The sequence below is a fragment of the Vanessa cardui genome, chromosome 9 (assembly GCF_905220365.1).
Source record: "Vanessa cardui chromosome 9, ilVanCard2.1, whole genome shotgun sequence".
NCBI lineage: Eukaryota > Metazoa > Arthropoda > Insecta > Lepidoptera > Nymphalidae > Vanessa > Vanessa cardui.
In genome coordinates this window covers 5,147,377-5,167,682 of record NC_061131.1, presented here as the reverse complement: position 1 = coordinate 5,167,682, position 20,306 = coordinate 5,147,377, and the positions used below count along the sequence as shown (strand labels likewise).

Sequence of the window (20,306 nt, the reverse complement as noted above, 5' to 3'; positions counted from 1 at the left end):
TGTTGGGCTAATGGCCTTCTTTTCCATTAGGGAGAGGGTTTGGAACATATTCCTATTATTTTATTATATTAAATTCTTAAAAAAATATTTTATTTTATATTTCGTTACCTTTTTCATCTTCTTCGATGACTGTTCAATCGATACGCTGCAGATTGTTCTTGTTTTTTATTTAATTTACAACATCCACAGGCTCACAGATGCCCGTGCCTTTTTTACATTTTATATAAACATTTTGGCGTTTTATATTTTTTACTAAACATCAGCAGATCTTCGCTGTATTTCATTATTGTCGTCTTCTTGGGAGACGGGGTCCACGCTGACATTTTCTTTTTTTTTTTTAATATTTAATACTGCAGATTGTTCATGACACCCATAAACTTTTTATCACATCTTCTTTTTATTGAATCCGGAAATAAATATGATTCATGAGAATGTTTTCGTTTGTGTAATCTCAATGTAAAGATGATTGTAGATTATATTATCTGAATGTAAGAGTATACTAGTTGATTCAATGTTTTCTAAGCAGCACAACGATGCAAATCATTCGCCCGCAAATTAATTGGCGAACAGGTAGGGTCACTGCCTTGACCGCTAATAAGACTCCGAGGGTGAAAACTGTTAGCTTACTTTACGGGACCTTATTATAAATTTTCATTTCTTTATTGAAAGCGTTACAAATAAATGATTACTGGTTCCTATGTAGGTACTTTTCTATGCCACTGTCAATGAGTATGCTCCCATGATGAACACTTGAGTAGTTAAGATGAAAACGAATACTAAAACAAATGAAAAAACACTTAGTTTTTTTATAACATTACTAATGTATCATTTTAAGTAATTGCTAATATTCCTATTCACCCCTCTAATTAAGCTTAAATATTAGGATAGGACGGTAGTTAGGACGACAATAGCAAAAGGGGTCAGAATCGAAACTGCAACTTTTTACATCACTAGGTGGCTTGTAAACCACTGAGCTATTAACCATTCATTTAAAATTAGGAATATAAACTATAATAGAACAGGTGCACTAAAAGCTTAAGTGCATCTGACCGAATTTTGATCCCGGTCAATGTAGTCCAGGAGATAGTGCAGTGCATAGTCATTCAATCTCATAATCCGATGGGTAGGCAGGCTGACAAGACCGGAGATATCACGCGTGATCAATGGCTTTACGTGTGTCGAGGCACGTTAGAATAGCCTTGCCTGAAATTCTCAGCGCCGGTTTTTAAAAATTATTTATGTTTTTAGCAATTGATTGTACTTTTAACGTCATTTCGAATTATTATATGTAATACAATAATAATATTTATAAGTTTTATACAAACGAAGCTCTTTTATAAACTAATAATGAATGTTAATAGGTTATAATTAATAATGTTTTTTGTTTTTGGTATTTTTGAGTTTTGTAACGTTCAAATTTCAAATTTTCAAAATTTGAATTTAGACAATTGGTGTGATTTCGTTAGTAAAAATCAAAATAAATACAACGTTATCTTTAAGTATGTGTTTATTTGTTGACTATGCAAATTGATTTAATGAAAACTCCAAATTTGTATTTCAATAGAATATCATTGCCGTATTTTCTTACCAGTACAATCAAAGTTCGTTGAAATGATCCAATTTCGTTGTGAATTCCCAAATAAGCCAGTACAACCGCGAATCTGCAATTATTTAATCGTTTTTGAGGTGTTGCTCCACGGAAAACATGGACTTGTATAATACCGATCGACAACGTTATAATACTTATTTAGAACACCATTGCTGATTCGTTTTGAAGTGCATTTGTAAAGTTCTTTACAAATACAGCAATGTATATTAAACAAGTTAAATGTTTCCGATTGCTAAAAACGTATTAGTAAGAGGTCACCGTATAGGGTGCCCCGGGCACGGCGGTCGGGAGGAGTGATCATCTACACTTAGTGATGACAGCGTAGTGTGTTTACCCGAAAATTATACGGAATTCATAAAAAACAAAAAAAAAAACGTTTCCTCCGTTTTATTTTAAAAACATGAATGCATATTATATTGATGTAAAATTAATAGAATTAATTTAACGACTTCCTTGATATCTTTAAAATGTATTTTTTTTTTAATTTGATAGTATTTATGTTTTTCCTCAAACAATTTATTCCGTATTCAATTATGAAGTTTTGCTGATATATATCATCGTTAATATAGATTATTTAAAGTTGCATACGTTTATGATAAATTATGTTTTGAGCGAGAGGAATATTTAATTCGGCTGGGGAGTAATAAAACATCTATATGGCAACCCTAGGAGTGAGCTCCGGCGACTCCGATGCTCAGTCTACTCAGGGACGTTGACGGGCTCACATCGTGTCTACGTTCTCAACAACCCTCCATATATGACATTACATACAAACCGCGAGTGAGTGTATGTGAACTTCTGTGTGCAACCCCTGTTAAAAAATCCAAGGTCATCAGGAGTCAGCCACCTGTTGTGTCCACCATACGTATGTACGTTACATAAAACACAACTTGTAATTATGCATGTCGCCAAGCGCTTATTATTATTAATTATTACGGCCCCCTTGTAGTTCAAGGTCGATTTTTTTCTTACCATAGCTCGTATCAATCATTTAAAACTATTAAAGAAGCAAAAGTTTCGCTAAAAGGCAAAAGCGATTCGTTTTCAGAATGGAACGTTCGAATTTTGAATTGTTACGACCAAAGTTGTCAAATATGTAAAAAGTTTTATTAAAAAAATGATATATTAATAAACGATTTAAGTTTGTTATAATAGTAATAATAATTATTATTATATATGGTGATTTGTTTGAAGTAAACAGTCGCAGCAATATGAACTATCAACAAACAGACATATATATTGTTTTGTAGCGGCAATTGATATATCCTGCACAGTCGGCTCGCTACGGGGCGGCGGAAGCGTCGGATTCATTCAAATAATTTAATTAAATCTCACGCTGAGCAGAGGGCAGCCCAGTTTCACAGCTGCAGTTCAAAATAGGGATGCGCTTTAAAAAATTACATACGATAATTTAATACACTATAAAAGAGTTATTGACAGTTCAAAAATAACGTTTTTTTTGTAAGTACTTATAAACGAATGCGATATCCGTTAGCTAGCTTCCGGGTATTATTAATTTGTGTTGTATGATTTGTAGGCGAATTACAATTAATAAGAATATAATAATAATATTTAGTTATAATATAATTATGTAATTGTTTAATTATATATATTTATTTTGTAATAGATACATATTTAGTATGTACATCCTTACCTCGATGCAGAAAGGCAGAACAGTATGATCAGTCATTCGATTCCAGAGGCGTCGTACCGTTTTTTATGCTTAGAAGGAAAACTTGATATGAGGGCACATAATATAGAGGCAGTGATCACCTCTTTCAACCTTTATTAAAATGGCACATAAAAGTTCTACCTTTATGCAATGAAATTGCGGTGAGTCTTACCCATGGCGGTTTATTAATCCGACGAGGTTCTACCGGTAGAACAAATGGATTTGTTAGTATTAATATCAACGAGTATTGATTTCAAGGATCTAGTCAACTGCGCAGATGATATAGTGGACGAGTTAAAATAGGAAGGCATACTGGCAAATTGTACACTCGATACGTCATAAACATTGCCAATGTCAGAAATTAATAATTGTCATTGCGCCGCCAAAATTAAGAATCAAGATTTTATCTACATCAATGATATTCTAATAAACAGATATGTTATACCCATATTAAACAACAGAAAAAAGTGTGCCGCGCCGGAGACCGTTTATTTTACATTTCGTTACAAGTAAAAAGGATAGCTTGATAAAAACAATAAGCAAAAGGGATAACTAGATGTTTTAATTACGCTAAACGTATTACTAGATAATTATGGTGTATTATAACGTATTACTGGCATAATTATGATGAAAACGACTAAAGGCAAACGTCCCTATTAGGACGTTTTCTAGTCTTCACTTTTTGCGTGTTAATGACATATCTGTTAACTAGAACATCATTGATCTACTTTGTGATTATAATCTAAGTCATCCTTCAAATTGGAATATAATACACCAATACTTAGTATTGCTGTATGGGGGTAGAATATGTGATATCTATCTAGGCGGCTTTGCACAAAGCCCTGACACAGTGAAGTAAGTAACCGGCAAACGAGGGAAAGGGATCAGACGAAGAATCAACGACAATGTGGTTGATGGGTCATGGGGTATCACATCGCTAACTTTGTAACTTACAATTGTTATTAAGAACCAGAAGCAGTGAATGAATTATGTCTAAAATCTAACCCGGAAAATAATATTTGAACGAATTTGTCGTATTAACAAACAGTTGCATATTTATATGATATCTAATTATTTGAATTTGGTTGTTTAGTTATTCTAAGTTTGAACTACCGCCAAAAGTAACTCGAATAATGAGAATTTTGCGGACATCCTCATCATCATGATCAGCCTCTGTAATTCACTGCTGGACGTAGGCCTCTCCTAAGGCGCGCCAATGAGTACGATCTTCGGCCCTTCTTATCCAAGTACTACCGGTCACCTTCCGTACGTCATCGCTCCACGGTGCAACATAAGAATGTTACCTGATTGATCGAATTTGAATTGATTTCTTCCATCGTCGATTGTGGTACAGTTTTTATTTTTGTATGTCCGGTTTAGTTTTAAACGGAAATCCCGTTGTTCTGGTCAAAACAAATCAAATCCTGTGTCAGACCAATTAAAGCCAATGTTTTTTTTTTCTATCCAATATTTTCAAAGGCTGTTTAGTCTAAATCAATTGGCTCTGTTATAAATCCATCGTTGGTTGGAATAGAGTAACTACTGAGTTTCTTGTTAATACTTTTCGGCAGAATTAACATTCCGAACCGGTGGTAGCTTTGGGTTTAATAATGTTGTATAAAATAACGTTTAAAAATGCCTGTAAAGGCCTATTTGGATAAAGTTATATTTGATTTAAATGTTTCGTTGGTTCTTTGCCTGATATCTTTCTACATTCACGCAGATTGTACTTCTATTGAGACCAGCTCTAACCAGTATTAAACTTGCGGTCTTTCGGTAACGTTCATGTATAATACATGATCGTTATAACCTATATCTATTCTTCTATTTTTAGAATTGCCAAGCATAATAGTTTAATTTTTATTACGTAATCAAAGTGTTCATAATTTTGTTCCTTTACGAAGGTTATTCAAATAAATATATTTTAAGAAATCAGTGTGGGCGTATTGGACTGATTTTGTTTTGCGAAATAAAGTTTGATCCTTTCTATAAATAGATATGTTTCAGGTCACTCGTTTTTCGCAGTAACTGCCGCCTGACCTCTACAGGCCAATTATAGACGACCTACATTAGTTTCGATTATTTAAGAACCATCTAAATTCGCTTTGATCAGACAGCTGATTTCAAAAACATATTTATAATTTTTAATAAATTAAATAATATTTTTCTCTGTGTTTATGTTACCACTCCACGAAAATATATGAGTACATTCTTGTGAAACTAAAAAAAACAATATCTCTTACTCACAATTCAATCTGTAATCATATTCAATGTATCTATCTACTCACTTAATAAAATCTTTTTCGAAATCCAATTACGTACACACAGTAACAGCCTGTAAATTTTTCACTGCTGGGCTAAGGCCTCCTCTACCACTAGGGAGAAGGTTTGTAACATATTCCACCACGCTGTTCCAATGCGGGCTGGTGGGATGCACATGTGGCAGAATTTCGATGAAATTAGACACATGAGATGTGTTCCTTCACCGAAGAGCATGAGATGAATTATAAACACAAATTAAGCACATACATATAGTGGTGCTGGCCTGGGCTTGAACCCGAAATCATCGGTTGAGATGCTCGCGTTCTACCCACTGGGCCATCTCAGCTCTTCCAATTATGTAAATTGCTGTAATTATTCTGGTAACAATATAAGTAATATCGCGAACCAACCTTAAATTCCTCACTTTTAATAGGTGGCATATTGAAAAGGAACAATAAATTAATGCTACAGTAAAGTGTAATCCTAATTACATCATTAGTGTTCTGTAGAGCTTCGGAGGTATCTCCATCTTTATTTGATATATTTTTTTTAAAATGCAGTTGAAATCACGGTTCGTGTGAATAAATTCTCATGTTGACACAGTTTCTAAAGAGTTAACACTTGAATACGTTTGTCGTGTGCCCTTTGGCTTGGATAGGAACCAAATGTAATTCAATTTTAAAAAATGGCCTGGATTCGATTTGGTCTGCCAACGCTATAAATATATCAATTGATATTCTTAGATTCAATATTCATTTAACTATCTATACATACATACGATAACATACATTAAAATTTAAATGTTTATTTATAAATTTAAATTAACTTATTTTTAATATTTTTTTATGTATACACAGTATATGAATCTAAATATATTTTTTTACAATTTCCAGCTATGCTTGTTTTTTTTCGGTTTTGGCTGGCCCGATTTTAACGGGGCTTTCACTGGCAGAAAACTGATGTTATAAGGAGTAACGTAGGCTACAACAATTACTTTTTTGTTAAATTCAAACGCGCCCAAAGACGGGGTACCACTATTTTTCATAAATAAACTAGCTGTGGGATTTTCTCTCGATAAATTCTCAGAAGCAGTCCGAAGCCTGGAAGTGGGTCGTCCCTTTAAAGCACGTAAAGCTATCAGAGCCTGAACTCTTTTCATTCATCGGATTTACAATCAGAACTTGAGAGTCAAGGAATATACTCAAGTGAACATATTTGCGAACACGCTTTAAAATTCACAGTTGTCTTGCGAGAAGGATCATCAGACCGGAGAAGCATTTTCATTAATTATTTCGAATATCATACACGTTGTCTCTAACTAGTTTGAAGATGATATCATAAATAATATGTACATACATTAATGGTCTCTCAAACAACTTAACGCTTTTGTAAAAAATAATGCCTTTAAACATAATTTAAGTCGCAAAAACACTACTGATTCTTCTTAGATTCTCTTAGATCTCCAATAAATATAATTAGATATTTCAATACCGTAACTCCTTACATTCTCCAGCAAATACTGTCAAAAACCGATAATTTTAATATTATTATTCTGTAACCGTATTCATTTCAATTTCGAAATCAATACATTTCCGTTTAAGATAAGCAATTCTGATAACTATTTTTAAAATTTTGACTTTTATTTGGGACAAGCGGTTAGATGAATTAGTGCACTCGGTAAACTTCTCTTGAATCGATGATTGAATTATAATATCCTTATTTATAATATGTCATAAGGTACAATCTTCACTGTCTACAAAATTTAATTCTCTAAGCATAGCGTACATAGTAGTAATGAAAATCCGTAAAGCTTATTATTCAATATTGACGGATACAAATGTGGCAGAATTTAATCCGACATATGCAGGTTTCCTGACGATGTTACGAAGGAACGAGATGGATTATGAATGATGAATGAAAAGTCTGAAGTGCTTGCCGGTGTATGAATCAATCTTCGATCAATATTCAGGTGTTCAAACCTATGTCGGCTCTTCGTATAATATATAGAGGAACATATATGGAGGGAACTTCCTTGCTATGTTAACATTTACCATCTATCGTCACCATGAATACTAAAATTTAGACGTAATATACAAATGAATTATGTTTTAATTTATTTTATTTTTAGTAAAGATACTTTTACTAAATGATAAACATAATATGACTTATGACAAAACTAGCGATCCGCCCCGGCATCACACGGGTACAGTGCCGTTACTAAGTACAGTACAGGTTTTTTCTTGTTTCTTTACTATATTATCCATGTACTATATACAAAAAACTTTCTCAGTTTCTCAGTGTGATATGCCATAATATTGTATTATTTACTTTACTATGTGTATAGACATATATACATAAAGATGAAAGATAAGCTAGTTTTTGTCTTTGTAGTATATAGTATGGCTACTTCCATTAAAATAAAAAGGGTATCATAATTGGATAATGCTCCACTTTCTTTGAGACCCTAAAGATATATTATAAAGACAATTGTAGAATTACATTTACTTTCAATTCGATGGAAGTAACGTATGTTGATATTATTAACATGGATACAGGTAAATTGTACAGGCATAAATTAATTTCGATTTGAATCTATTCATGGTTCGAAATGTAGATTCTACTGAGAAGAATTATAAGAAAGAAGAATATTTTATGAAATATTTGGTCACCGCTCACAGACATTGGCACCGTAAGAAATTATCATTCTTTACACGAACCCTGGCAAGTAAGTTATTATGTCTCTTGTGTATATGTATACACTGGCTCACTCACCCATCAAACCGGTACATAACAATACAAAGTATTGATGCTTGGCGGTAGAATATATGAGTGGGTGGTAACTTAACTACTGCTAATCCACCCAGACGGTCTTGCAGAAAGTCACTTAGTACAAATCAATAATAATTGTTTTTTTCCCACAACAATATTACAAAGGTAAATACTTATATTTTATTGATTGGAAGAATGATTACATAAAAAACAAAAGTTTTTAAGTTTCTTTAAATTCATATGAAAAATTGATAACGATAAATGAATCAATAATACTATCTAAGATACATGAGGGCAACTCATAAGTGCTGACACTTGACCGAATCATTTCTTTACACATATAAGCTGATTTAAGGGAAAACGTAAATCAAATTACTATCTTCAATTATATAACATAAAAGCTACGGCACACATTTTAAATAATATATAATATTATTATGTAATAATAACATTCAGTAAAATGCATTCTAAATAGCTGGTTCAAAACAAATGTTTACTGTACACCAGGAAAATTAACGATATGTATACAAAACAAAATGTAAATACCGTAAAACATTTTACTCGTTAATTTGAGTGTGTACAGCGACATGGAAATAATATCAGTCAACTGTTAACAGCTGAATCATTGGACCGGTATTATAGGCATTAATGTAGCTAATTAATTATTCATGAAACTTAGTACTTTTTGATATTAAAAGTTTATATATCGAATCGAAATTATAATTTGATATGACATTGTATTGCTTGCTCAGGGTTTAACCGAAATACAATTAGATAAAGATGCTTTCGACGCTTAAAGAATCAGACTATAATAGCGCAGAGCATATTTGCGCGGGTTTATTCGAGTAAAACTAAAAGTAAAAGTAAATGTTTTATAAACTTCCTAATATTTGCATGCTGTATCTGCCTTAAAAGATAATGCATTTAGAACTAAGCTACACTGTAATTCTTTTTACCCAATATTGTATTAATGTAATTATCACTGGTGGATCTTAAATAAATAAATAAAAATTTTAACAAAAAGAAAAACCGACTTCAAACAAAACACTATTTTAAAACAAATGAATATGCACGAAAAAGTAATAAAAATAATTGCGTATTCAACATAATTTTTAGAGTCTTCCTAAGTTAAATGAAATGAAAAATATTAGACTACTTAAAAGTCGATTAACGATTATATCATGTAGTTATAATTATTGGTATATTTGGAGCCGGTGTCAGCCACGGTGCCCTTGCCCCAACAATCAAAAGAAAGAAGCGATACGAGCCCCTTGATTGATCCAGTATATTATTGTGTAAAAGGTAATTTGTAAAAAACATATTTGTTAAAGTTTTCTCGTATTGTTTTTTGATAGATATACTGTAGGGTTTTATTGGCTGACACCGACTCCAAATATAACAATAATTATAACTACATGATATAATCGTTAATCGACTTTTAAGTAGTCTAATATTTTTCAAAAATGGGACCCCACGGGAAGCACTACCTTTCGAACAAAAAAAAAATTATCAAAATCGGTCCACCCAGTGAAAAGTTATGAGGTAACAAACATAAAAAAAAAAAAAAAAAAATACAGACGAATTGATAACCTCCTCCTTTTGGAAATCGGTTGATAAATAAATAAAAACCATTGCGCCAATACGCGCAATGCTAATAGTTTTGTGGCGCAGACGTATGCTCGAGTAGAAGCGTTTTTCCTCGCTTTCTACTTTTCCATTTGCTTTGATATTAATATGAAAATTACTATACGGCTTATAATACATGCTTGTATACTACTTACTTGCCATACCATTTTCATATTTCATTATTTCTATCTTTTATAATTATAATTTGACCATAAGAGTTACTATATAGTTTTTATTGTTTTGTCTCGGTAGAATCTCCTTTGCGAATTGATAAATAATAGTTCGATATTGAATATAATAAACGTTAACGTAATGATTGATGTGAGTCGAGATGGCCCAGTGGTTAGAACGCGTGTATCTTAACCGATGATTGCGGGTTCAAACCCAGGCAAGCACCGCTGATTCATGTGCTTAATTTGTCTTTATAATTCATCTCGTGCTTAGCGGTGAAGGAAAACATCATGAGGAAACCTGCATGTGAAAAATTTCATAGAAATTCTGCCACATGTGTATTCCACCATTTACAGGCTGTTGTTGTTGTAATGATTGAAACGTGTTTATCTATCTTAGCCTACTAAAAATGACTGAATTCAGTATTAATAGATTGACTGGTTAATTTTATTTAGTGTAAAATAAGACGCTTTTACACAATATTCCATAATCTAATAAAAAATAATACTATACACGCGAAACATTGTTTTGCATACGACTTCAATTCCATTTTTTTTAATTAAGCATTTGTCGTTGACGAAGCATTTAAATTAACGATGTGTTCAAGTTAACACATTTTTTTTAACAATGTATTTTAATCTGAAAATCCTCATTTGAAGTACAGATAATAACACTATTCTTTTGACTTTACAAACTTGGTACGGCTTTCCTTAATGCATTCGATTCTTAAAAGTACTCCGCGTACTATTAACCATTTGCGAATTATTATGATGTAAAGAATTATGTAAATTATAAAAATAACTTTGTATTACAAGATATTTAAATGTAAAAAATATTTATTACATGAGATTCAGTTTTTGATTGATGAAAAAGAGTAACTCTTAGTCTACTCTTCTTACTGACCAGAAATGTTGTTTCATCCAGGTAGAATCTAAAGTACATTCAAATTGGTAGCTTAAAATTAGCCTCGTAAATTACTATTCAAAAGTGCTTGCAAGAGTATACTTAAAGTATTAAATTATTAAAACATAAGAAATAAAATATATTTTGAGTGTACTGTAAAAGATTTTTATTTCTTTTTTATTGCAACGAATAAATACTAAGCAATATAATTTATGTTTTCGCTTTGTTTTATCATATAAAGAAGAACCGAAGAAGACTGTGTTGGTGTTATTAATGAAAGTTTATAATAATGTCTACAGACATTATTATAAACTTTCATTTATTATTATAGCATTAAAACACAAATCCTTTTAAACCTGCTTTTGTAGAATTTCTTCAATGAAAAAACATTGGAAATATCTTCATTCTACGAATTATTAAACATATTAACTACAAATTGAATTTGCTTTTATAATTTTTCAATTAATTTTATGAAAGAATAATGATAAATTATACTTTTTTTCTGTTCACGTGAAGTTGTTGCCTTTGCTGTGAGTGATGGTAATTAAAATGATTTTTATTACTAAACAATAACTAGTACCTTTTAACCTTTACTCTCAACTGATTTACTTTTTTTAGTTTAGTAGCGTGATTGTTATAAAAAAATGGAAATGCGTGCAAAACAAATATGTTCGATTGCAAAAACGTCCACTTTTATAAATTCATGAATGTTTTCCTCAACTTTTTTAATTATTACGATTGAGTTTATCACCAGTTATTTAAAATGAGACTATTACTGAAGCCATCGTCAAACTGAATTAAATCATAATTGCTCCATAATTTTACACGAGAAAAAGTAATACGAAGATATCGTAATGTCGAGTAAAAAACTAATCGTTCTCAATCACTTTATAAAATTGAAATTACAAATTCAAAAAATATTGTTACATATTTTATGACTATATTCAGAAGGAGCCATAAAAATGTGATAAATTCTTTGATGACATAAAACATCATATTATTTTAGACACTAAAAGAAATTCAACGGAGAAATAGTATATAGGTATTCTGCTCACGGACGCGGGTAGCGAGTGTGTCTCTGACAGAGAATTAAGTATGATTTACGACTTTTATGAGCCCTCCGGCCTCAAGCGGCCTTATTTGCGTGTCTCTAATATGATAGGACACTTTTTGCTCTGCAGCATCCATAAAAGAAATCAGAGTTTATTGAAGCACATTGACTCTTTTGATATTATGTAAAATAGTTACCTATTTATTACACCTATATTTTTTACACGGAACGTAATTGCAACGTTGTATCGAGTTAAATGCTATCATATTATTGTTTTTGCAAGTAAATGATACAATGTTTAATAAAAAATATAGCATGTTTGTCCTAATATAGAGTTTAGCCTAATCCTCTTTTTTGCCAAGGTTTCAAGCTTTATCTATGACGCTGCACAAAAGTTGGAAGATAAATGTAGCAAAATTTAATTCGAAATAAAGTACTTTATATATTTTTTCACGATGTTCACCGACGAGCATGAGATGATCGTAATTTTTATATTACAATATAATATCGCAAATTTCAACTTGCAGTCTTCGGATTGAAATACCTTAATGCAGTCCTATTGATTACTTTCTTTTAAATACAAATCTAATTAGTCTTAAGATATTTTTTAATCAAATCAATTAAGTTAAGCATATAATACTTTTACGGAGATATTTTAGACTGCTTACTAATTAAACTAAAACCCACTGTGTAATTTTCTGGCAAATTAAACATCAAATTCAAACATTCTAATTATGTTGTTTGCACTATATGCGCTGTGGTCTAACGTCTATTTCGCCTCTTAATAAATGTTTATTACATAGTAATTACGTTCACATATACATTACACAAATATTCGTTGTGTCTTCAGTATAAAAAATATTGAATTAGTTACATCCCATACAAATAAAGAAATGTTTATTATTTATTGAATTCGGTGATTCTATTATTTAAAACTACTTAAAAATATCATTGCCGTTCGTTGATCTGATTTAGAATGAAAAATTATCAATTATTAATTATTAGTCAAACCATTTTTAATTGTTTCTTAACATAAGCGAATCTGAATTTCCCGAAATTGTTTAAGCACAGTAAAATAAAGAATTAATAAAATTTAACGCAATTTATTTGTGTTCTGCTTATAACTGGTTAAGTTGTAATAGGCTATTTGGCAATGCGAAAAATAAAGTGTCAATTATTGTAATCAGTGTATATGAAGTTTATAAATGGTTATTTATCAACGAAAGTTGAAAATTATACTTAATTTATTCAAAAATCCATAAATAAAAATACATTTTTTCAAACGTTTGTCACGTGACACAAAACGCTCCTGATTGGCCGGGCTTATGATTAAGTCACTTACTTGTTAACCTTGCTTATCCACTATATGTACCATAGATTAAAATACAGGAAAGTGACGTCACCGACCCTATTGCAGCGCCTTATTGTTCAAGTAGTGTTTTCGTGCGCTATATAAATATGGAATTTTTAATATGATATTTTTCGGCACATATGTACTAGAAATAAAAAAACAACTTTTACTGGGTTCCTTAACCTCTACTAAATAATATAAAATGGATTTTAAAAACAAGTCAACTAGCGTATTGAATGATGCGAAACGAATTAAAAAATCATGGTATCACTCAAGAGTGATACCATGATTTTTTAAGACTCAAGAGTCTTGCGCAAGACTTGCAAATGAACCGTGGTCTTGCGTGTATACTATAAGCCGACATTATGTAATTATATTGTAAAACATAATGGATAAAAGATAAATTATACATCATGTATATGTATTTACAACCTAAGTAAGGTACTCTGTCCTGCCTCAAGGAAAAACCCCAACTAACTCAAACAAACTGTTGAAAAAATGTAATAAAGATCTTTAATAATTTATCCCGTTCGAACTGAACAAGAATTATAATTATGTTTATTTCATTGCGTAAAAAAAAATGACAACTGTGACAAACTGTGTGTGTGTTTTTATTACCAAAGATTAAAATTACGACCTTTTTTCCCTTAAAAAAGGAAGGACTTCCTTTTCTAGGGGAAAAAAGGTCCTTCACATTTCATTCATTCATTATAGTATCTCGAATTGTTTTGTATATTTAACTATAAATTTAATACTTTTCACGAAATCACTCCCACATATGTACAGCCTGTAAATTTCCCACTGCTAAGGTCTGCTTTTCCTTTATGGAGAAGGTTAGTAGCATATTCCACCACGCTACTCCAATGCGGGTTGGTAGATTCAAATGTGGCAGATTTTCACTGAAATTGGAAACATGCAGGTTTCATCGGGATGTTTTCCTTTGCCGTCAAGTATAATAGTTAGGGAGGCGAGGTAGCTAAATGGCGTAATTAAACGTCGCCGTCGAGGCCTATCAAAATCGAAAGTTAAAATAATTTCGAAAAGAAAAGCTCATATGGTAAAAACCATTTTAGCGGTGGGTTTGGCGTGTACGGTTTTTCAAATATGTTAAAAAAAACAGTTACTTGGGCATTCTCTAGCGCGTCAGATATTCATACTACGTATGCCCCAAGCGCCTCTGATAACAACGGTATACTAATCTGCCGGTTTGCGTGGTGGGGGTAGGCATATAAAGTAGTCAAAAATGAAAAAAAAAAAATTTACTCGAGCGCGTCATATTTTCGGAAGGGGTGTTAAGTAGGCCCAAGGAAGCTCCCTTTAAAAAAACTGACAATTTCGGCGTGACGATAAGTTACGATGAATTTTTGAAAATGCAAAAAAACAAAGTTTTTTTGAAATACTCGAGCGCGTCAGATTTTCATAGGGGAGGTTTATCTCGGTATCCTGAAAGCATATTTTCTTAATCTGACAAAAATGTTCTCTTAATCTGACTGAAAAAGGTTTTTTGGTTTCTTTTTTTTCCTTTCTTTTTCCTCTTTTCTCTCAATTCCCTCTTTTTTGCTTCAATTCTTCACTTCGTTTTGCTTACGGTACGTCCGAAAAACAATTTGAGGATCAACAGGCTATTGAATAATATAAATACATGAAACTGTACATGTTAATAATACTTTTGTATACAGATACGCGTAACTTTTTCCGAGTTCACGAAAATCGTCGAGAAGCTTTAGAAAAAAAAGAATTTGTGATATAATAAAAGTCACATAATTTAATCATCGTTATTTAATATCAATTTTTTTAACGCCCTCAGTTTTCGAGATATACTCAAAAAACCGGGAGTTTGAGTTTTTATGATGCTTCAAGTCAAAAAGTTTTTACTTTGGACAAAAATGTAAAAAAACCTTTTTTGTGTAAAATAAAATTACCTTTTTTGTTTATTTCAACATTTTTTTTGCAAAATGTATCATTCGCGACTTATATACCGCAACGCGTCTTTCGGAAGACGAAATGGCTCCTCCACATTTCCGGTCATGCGGAAACCGGCAGATTTTGTATTTTTAGTAAGTTTTAGATTATATTCTTCAAAATAAAAAAAATAAAAATCGCGCTCGAGAATGCCGGATTAACGTTTTTTTTTTTACAAGTTCGCGACCCTATAACTCGGCGGCGTCAAGGACTTATCGTCAGATTAGTTAAATTTAGTCTTAAAACATTAAAATCAACCCCCAATATCTTAATCTGACGCGCTCGAGTATTTTAGACTATCTTTTTTTTTTACTAATCTGATCGTCTATCCTAGGCGCGCGTCACTACATATAGAAGTAATACTTTACAAGGTTTTTCTATTAGGTCTAAGGTATCTCTCATATCTTAAACTGCCACGCTCGAGTATTACCGAAAATTCCCCTATTCGCCTCCCTAACTATAAGATAAATTATAAACTCAAATTAAGTGCTTGCCTGGGTTTGAACCAGAAATCATAGATTAAAATATACGCGTTTTAACCACTCGGCTATCTCGGCTCTTCTTCGCTTATCGGCACATCAAAACATTCCCACAGATTCGAGAGATTTCGAGAAAGCGAAACGTAAGATTAGGTATCAATAAATTTTTTAGATACTGATGATACTTATTACGACTTTCTTGTGTTCATACTGTGAACAAGCAGGCACATCGCAGATATGGACGCAGCATCAGGTCGCATTGACCGCTGAAGTGAACTATTTAACATTTCACTATAATCGGATTACTGTCTGACCCTTTTTAAAAGTCTATAAAGCTTATATTTATAATAAAATTAAAAAAAATCTTAAACTATATTTAAAAGTTCATATAAAAGGCGATTTGAATAAATAATAATTTGACATTTGCCTCTCGATTGTATATAAATACAAATACGTAGGTGTAATATGGTGTTGCCATAAGTATGAAAAAGTATTCCCTTAATGATGGTTTGTATATTTTTACATCTTTATATATGCTAATTATTTGTTTTTGTTAATGATATTGTTGCTGTATTTTGGGAAAGTCTATTGTACCCTTTAAAATTAAAAAAAGTATATAATTTTGTTTCTAATTAGAATATACTAAATATATAATATAGATTATAGAGTGTAACTCCATTCATATGAATAATTGCTTCTACAGCAAGTTATATTTTTATGTACAGACAGAGTAAGAAAACCTCCGTCACTTTATAAATTTGTTACTTTATCAAGTCTTAAACTCTTAATACCTTTTGAATCTAAACATAAAATCATTGCGACGAAATATGTCATTCTCAATCGGTAAAGCAGATTATCGCTCATACTGAGAACATGAAAATAGATCTTAAGGTAACGAACCTTTTTTTACCCCGACTGTACATATGTGCAAAATATAGTGAGCCTCCTAACTCTCAGGCACAATATCGCCTCGTACCCTGTTACGTTAAACAGCATCTCTCCTTCTGTTGTCATGCTCATTCCATCGCTATCTAATCTCATCTACTAAAATACCTATAAGATCATAGGTTTTCTTCTTCAAAGCAAATTAATAAAAAACATAATTTTATGACTGAATTTTAAAGAAATATTTAAACTACAATTTAAATCAAATAAAAATTCGCCTGCCATTAAAAATGACCATATTTTTTGACGTTTCCTGAGGACTCAACTACGAACTCCTGCGACTCAATTGCGAACACTCGAATGTCAACGTCAACACAAAGCTTACATATATGTATTTGTTTTAACTCGTACGTGACATTGGCGAAATAATCTGAGCCTTTTTGGTACAAATAAAAGCCACAAAAATAAAATTAATAAATCGCCTTGTTTTCATTTCTGTATATATGTATAAGTATATATATAAATTTGTTTTATCTATAATATTTTCCAACCATTCATATACCTCTGATGGTTTACTTTTTTCATTGGTGCGTTAAAAACAAATAATGTCTGCCCTATGTAGATTCAAAAAACCTGAATAATGATGTTCACCTGAATGTCTAAAATTAATATTATATTCAATCTTTTACATGCGCTAAAATGTCATTGCAAATAAGTAATGTATGTTTGACATGAAACCTTTCGGTATAGCCGTTATTGAATGTGATTTTTTCCGAGAATTTCAGTAAATCGCTGTTGTTTTGAACTTATTTCAGTTTATTTTCATCAGTTTACTGCAAACATGAGGAGAGAAAATAAATGTTTACCAATATGACGCTTCCCAATAATCTTATACAGAAAAATAGGTTTAAGCTATAAATACCGTGTATTTTAAAAATATTCATATGAGAATTAATATTTATACTCGCTTACTTTACAATATTTTAAACATTATATTTTATTGTATTTAACTCAAGTTGAACAATATGCCAGTATTAATAGATACCCATTAAATATGGAGTATGTTTTATCTTATATTGTGCTAAGAAAGTACAGATTAATTAGCAATGGTAAATCTTGAACTAATCTATGCATATAATAAAATTGGAGTGTCTGTTTGTAATGAATGCACGTATATTACTATTTAATCAATGCATATGTATGTATACGCGGTACATATACCAAAATTTTTTTTTTTTTTACAATTATTGTTTGTCAGAGTTTGATGGGACTTTCACTGGCAGATAACTGAGGTAGTAAGGAGTAACTTAGGTTATTTTTATTATAGAATTATGTATAAAATCTTATCTCCACCCGATGCGATGCGAAGCCCGGTAGGTTAGGTTAGGTTGGGTTAGCTTGTATTTAATCAAAAGCTACACACAACGTTAACTGGAAATACATACTTTAGAGGCCCTTGTTGACCGATGTGATTTTACTATAATGTCTATTTTTTATTATTAATTATGAGCATCATGTTCATATGATTTATATTCTGCAGAATTAACAGTTGTAACATACCTTTTTTTTCTATAATCCAGAAACCCTTTTTGAAGATTTTATACATGATATTCGGGTGTTAACTGCGATCGTAACATTTTTATAACCTTGCCTGAAGCGACTTTTAGATAGACTGGCACCCGACGTGGTCACGAACTGGCAGGAAAATTTGAACTTTCTTCGGTAACTGGCCTTTTTTTTTGTCTACCTCCATTATACAATTATTGAATTTATTTCTAGTATAAAGCTGCGACCACACTGCACAGACTGCATCAATAAAGTTTAACTTTATGAAATTTAGTATCGACAGGTCAAAGGTAGTCTAATATTCACTACGCTACAATTTCAGTATATATGAAAAATAAAGCCTGTCTTTGTTTATTACGCTTATAACCTTAATGTTATTAGAATTACCTTTTTTATATACTAATATTACTATTACTAAAAGTGATGAATTGTATTTAATAAGTATTAAAAATATATGAATGAGTACTTTTAAAAAACAAATACTCCTTTGAAGAACTTTCGATAAAGGACTAAACTATATCATAGGCACCTTTTATAAATGAAAAAGTATGTAACTACCCTCAGTAAAGTTAAGCGAAACGAAAATTTGGAGTTATTACACTCTCGTGATCTAAAAAGTGTGCTTATATTTTCCTTATATAAATAACACTCCATTACTACTACTATATTTTTTCTAAATTATTTTGTAATTAGTGCATGTTTATTTTTCCAGTCGGCATAAAAAAAAAAACAAATTATAGGATTATTGATGACTATTTAGTCTTTGCATTTTGTACGATAAGTTTAGTTACAAATTAGTCTCTTAAAGGAATACGGAACTAACTGTAGTAAGCTTGACTTTAACTATCGCCAAGTTGATGCCTTCAGGCTGCTTTCATTTTAAAGTTCAGAGGTGAACGTACTGTACAAATTATCTAGGGCGGTGATTGTTTTATGTAGATGTTATCAAACGACATTTCTAAATTTTTGTATTTGTGTAAATAGCTGTAAACAAACCGCTTCTTTGGGCATTAAAAAATATGATATTAAAAAGAGAGATGGGGGAAAGGGCAACGGATTTCGAAATATAAATAGCTTATATCATTATATACGGACGATCCCGCTTCTATCGGCCATATTGTATTGATACGTTCAGCTATTCCGAAATGGCCCACTGTCTAGAACGCGTGCAACTAAACCAATGATTACGGGTTTAAACCCAGGCAAGCACAACTGAATATTCATGTGTTTAATTTGTGTTTGTAATTCATATCGTGCTGAAGGAAAACACCGTGAGGAATCCTGCATGTGTCCAATTTCATAAAAATTCTACTACATGTGTATACCATCAACCCGCGTAGGAAAATCGTGGTGGAATATGTTCCAAACCTTCTCCTCTAAAGGTCTTATCGCAGCAGTAAGAAATTTACAGGTCGATGTTGTTGTTGCAGCAATTTAACCTGTGTGACGAACATAAATAATTACTATAAAGATTGATATAATAATTTTTAACTATGTTTCTGGGTGGTAGCGCGGTTGTCACTACAGTTAACGTAAAGGCTGCCCTTAGATTCGTGAGTTAAAGATCAGCTCATTAAATATTTATATAGTTCTACATTCTTCTACCGAATAACGGATTTTGTAAATAAATGTTTATTTAAATTACATACTTTTAACGAAGACCCAAATAGCTTAATCGTTTTAACGTGAATCCGAGACCCACTAAGCTCCATTAAGTGTTCATATGTTGTTTTTCTAATCTCAAACTTAGCGGTTTAGGAAAACATCGTCGAACATTTGGATACCTTCATGTCGGAATTAATGTAACCACGTAAGCCGCATTGGAGGATTAAACTGAAAATCTCCTTAAGATGAGACATTTTAGGTTATTAGTTTAATGTACTTTTATGTACTAAGAAAAATCATATTGTTGTACTTTTCCACACTCCTTGCTAGTGCGTTCGGCAGCATAGGGCCATCCTGACTACCTACCGTTAAAAAAAGGAAACATGAGGATCCCA

At 31.7% G+C, this 20,306-nt stretch overlaps 1 protein-coding gene across 2 annotated transcripts in view; it reads left to right on the top strand.

The window, feature by feature from the left end:
- Positions 1–2,317: 2,317 nt before the first annotated feature.
- LOC124532279 (acetylcholinesterase-like) overlaps positions 2,318–20,306 on the top strand; it is a 76,892-nt gene continuing 58,903 nt past the window's right edge. The window contains exon 1 of one of the 2 annotated variants that reach the window (XM_047107099.1): positions 2,318–2,474. The gene's annotated coding sequence lies outside the window, so the exon portion shown is untranslated. Of the gene's footprint in view, positions 2,479–20,306 lie in introns of both variants that reach the window. The other variant, XM_047107097.1, reaches the window with a different exon arrangement.